General features: G+C 24.4%; 1 non-coding gene across 1 annotated transcript; it reads left to right on the forward strand.

Annotated features, from left to right (window-relative positions):
• The first annotated feature begins 688 nt into the window (after nt 1–688).
• Nucleotides 689–760, forward strand: TRNAG-UCC (transfer RNA glycine (anticodon UCC)). Its single transcript has one exon. It is a non-coding gene; the product is annotated as a tRNA-Gly (tRNA).
• The last annotated feature ends 3,131 nt before the right edge of the window (nt 761–3,891 follow it).

The following is a 3,891-nucleotide window of genomic DNA, read 5'->3' on the forward strand; positions in this document are numbered from 1 at the left end:
AAATAGAAGTGAGTAATCTTTTTTTTTTTGAATAAGTGAGCTCAACACAATAGAGTGGAGCTATAGAAATAAAAAACTCAGACAACAAACACAACAAAAACAATCTGAACACGATTCCTATTATTATTTTTGGTATTGTCATCAACAATAAAAGGGATCTGTATTACTCCACTCTCTATACTTGGTCAAAAATTTGTGAAACACTTCTTGTACACCGGCTTCCTTGTTATTAAATATATGCATTCCTCTCAAGCCAAACATTATTCCATATAATTGCAAAAAAACATATGAGTCACTTGTTACGCTCCTCTTTCTTGTTAATAACACTTGTCCAATTCTCAAAGCGTTCTTTCAGTGAATCTGAAACAGTCCACAAATTCCTAAATTCAGAAAGCCATTGAGACCATTAGATATAATCGCACACCATTAAAAACACCAATAATAACTAATTGATAGCTACAAATCACAAAACTTGCTAGCTCTTAGCACTGCTCTTTAGACTTTTAAAAGTTATAAAAATATGTCATTTCTGTAAAAATTACACTTTCCGATCTTAATTGAATAAAAAAGATTTCTTGATAATTTGAAGGAATATAGTTGCAACTCGATGAAATTGATACGAATTATAATTTCCAGCACCCATTGTCATTAAATAATAAGTTACCTTCGTGCATTTATTATCAACCAAGCGTTTGTAGTCCAACGGTTAGGATAATTGCCTTCCAAGCAATAGACCCGGGTTCGACTCCCGGCAAACGCATTTCTTTTTTACTTTTAAATATCCAACAGCAGTGAGTTTCGAAATGGAATTTTCTTTGTTAATGAAATTTCCTACCCATTTTTTAATAGGTTTAATTATTAAGTTTACGGACCAGCAACTTTATTAAATTTTATCCGGCATATAATCAGTAAAAAAAGTATTAAATTTTATCCGGCATATAATCAGTAAAAAAAGTGAGTCATTGGATGAAATTTCACATCAATTTTCACACCATTAAAATCATCATTGATAGTTGTTTGATGGTTATAAGTTACAAAAGTTACTAGTCCCCTATCATTTCTCATTCTATTAATCTTTATATTTTTACAAAAATTATAGTTAAATTTTTTATATTTTTATTTTTTTAATTAAATCTTTAGACTATTTTTAATTTGTAATTAGATCTTCATTATAATACTAACAAATGTTAGAATTAACAAAATATTTTTTATAAATTAAAAATATGCATAATTAAAAATTTAATTAAATCTTTGATTATATATTTTTAAAAAAATATTAAATTAATTTTAATATTTTTAATATAAAAATAACTTAATTATAAAATTAAAAGTAATGTAAAAATTTAATTAAAAAAAGTAAATTATAAATTTAGTAAAATAATAAAAACGAACTGAATAATTAACTTTTTTTTCTTTTTGGACGGGAACTGTTAACTGTAATTGTTGGCACAAAATCATGATTAACATCAGCTTACGTGATTACAAAATGGGCCTCGTATTTTCATAGGCCTAGAATTGAAACCCACTCAAGTTAGAGAGTCCCCCGGCTATTGTTCATCTATCACCTTTTGATTAGTTTGTCAAAACAAAAAGAAAAATTGTTGTTTGATGCTGATTCCGTTAATCACTGATGACTGAACTGTACAGACTGTGTATTAACGATTTGAGAAGATCCAGGGAACAAGTTGCACTATAGCAGGTTTCAAAAGGCCCAATTTTACTTTACGCATTTTTAATAAAGCAGGGAATATTAGACAAATAGATGAGGGAATCGTATAAAGATTCAGCAGAAGTTAATGGGGTAATGCGGATAAGGAAATGCCAAAGAGGTCGTTTTCCAAAGCGATTCTCCAAATATTGCTTCCAACTTTTGTAGCAAACCATTGTAGGCACATTACTACCAACGTGGAGTCGTCCTAACCCCACAATTTTGCCATTAAATTTTGTTTAGTGCGTCAAAAAATATGGTGCTGGGAAAATAAGGGCACCAAAATGAGTAAAGTGTTAATGTAACTATTGAGTTTCATCTGAATGACCATGATTTTTTTTCCACTAAAAAATAAACAGCCTCAAACTAGGAAAACATGTTTCAAAAGAATCACTCTTAATTTGATAAAATATTGATATAATATATATATATATATATATATATATATATATATATATATATATATATATATTTGAAATAAAAAATGCTCAACACATCAAGGATAGAGCAGCAGTCTGGTAACAAAAGACAATTCAAAATACATACCAATATCCAACAACTCAAAAAGTAAAGAATCATCTAGTCATTTTTGGTATTGTCATAGTCAATTAAAAGGTTCCCCACTAAAGGTGTGTTTGGGGTTCACGTTGGAGAACAAAAAAGCTCATTTGAACGTTTTGAACGCCACATTGTTATGTTTGGCAATTTTTTGAAACTCCTAACCCATAATTGCTTTTACCTGTGAACGTACGTTCACGAGAAACTAAAAATTCAAACTTCTGCATTCACGTTGGAAAAATTAATGACCGTTGGAAGAGTTAGGTAACAAATTTATTTTCTATCTACCAATTGTACCCTTCCTTTTTTCTATAAAAAAGGATGCACATAACCACATAATTTCACACAGTAGTAGTTCTTTCTATGTTCTTCGTTACAAATTTTTTTTTATCAAACTCTTTCAGATTTGTTTCCATCATTGCCAAGGTAAAGATTTTAATTTTCTTTTTAATATTTTTTAGTTCTTTCTTTCATATTTTAATTTTTATGTTTTTTATTGTATTTGTTATTTATATGATAAATATTTTTTATATTATTTTTTTAGTGTTCTGATATTATTTTTTTAATTTTCTATTGTTATATTTTTATTTTTTTATTTATATGACAACTATTGTTGATATAAATTTTATTTTTATTAATTTTTATTATGTTTTGTTTATATAATTATTTTTTCTATCCTTTATTGTACTATATTTATGTTATGTATAAAATTTTTTATTTTTTTTATTTGATTATATTCATATAAATTTTATTTACTTTTTATTATAATTTTTTTGTTCATATGATATATATTGTTGGTTGTAATTATTATATACTATGTTTGTATAATTTTTTTTTGTTTTTGTTTTTTATTTTTATTGTACTTTATTTATTTTTATTATATAGTAATTATAAGTAATAAAAGAGTCATAAATAATAAAAATTTACAGTCCAAAATATATTAAATTAAAGAGTACTCACGAAACTAAAATAAATTATAAAATCTTTTCTTTTTGTTTAACATTATACAATGTATAGTACTCTCTTTTATATTTTTATTTCTTATTATTTTTTAGTTCATATGATTTTTTTTATCCTTTACTGTTCCTTATGTTTAATATGTAAGGTGTCTTTTTTATTTTTATTTGACTTTGTTCTTTTTTATTTTTTACTTATTTTTATCATTGACCTTTTTTATATTATTTTTCAGTGTTGTAATCTCTCATCTCTCAGGTATGTTATTAATTTTTTTGTGGTATTTTTTTATTTCTTGCTCATATGAATTTTATTTTTTTTATGCCCTGTGTTTATATTATTGGTTTTATATGATATATATTGTTGATATATATTGTTCATATGAATTTTATTTTTCTTCTTTTTTATTATATTTCTTTTATTCATATGATATATATTGTTGGTTTTATAAAATTTTTATCGTTTTTTATTTACATGAATTCTCATTTTATATTTTATTATACTTTATTTTTGTTTTGGCTGAAATTTTTTATTTTTTATTATATTTATAATTATAAAATTTATAATTATAATTTTCATATATTATATTTTATTGTAACTTTTTTATAATATAGATTAATTGATCCCATTAAAAAAGACAAACTAAATAAAAAATATTCATAAGTATTAAT

Source organism: Arachis hypogaea, chromosome 8 (assembly GCF_003086295.3).
Source record: "Arachis hypogaea cultivar Tifrunner chromosome 8, arahy.Tifrunner.gnm2.J5K5, whole genome shotgun sequence".
NCBI lineage: Eukaryota > Viridiplantae > Streptophyta > Magnoliopsida > Fabales > Fabaceae > Arachis > Arachis hypogaea.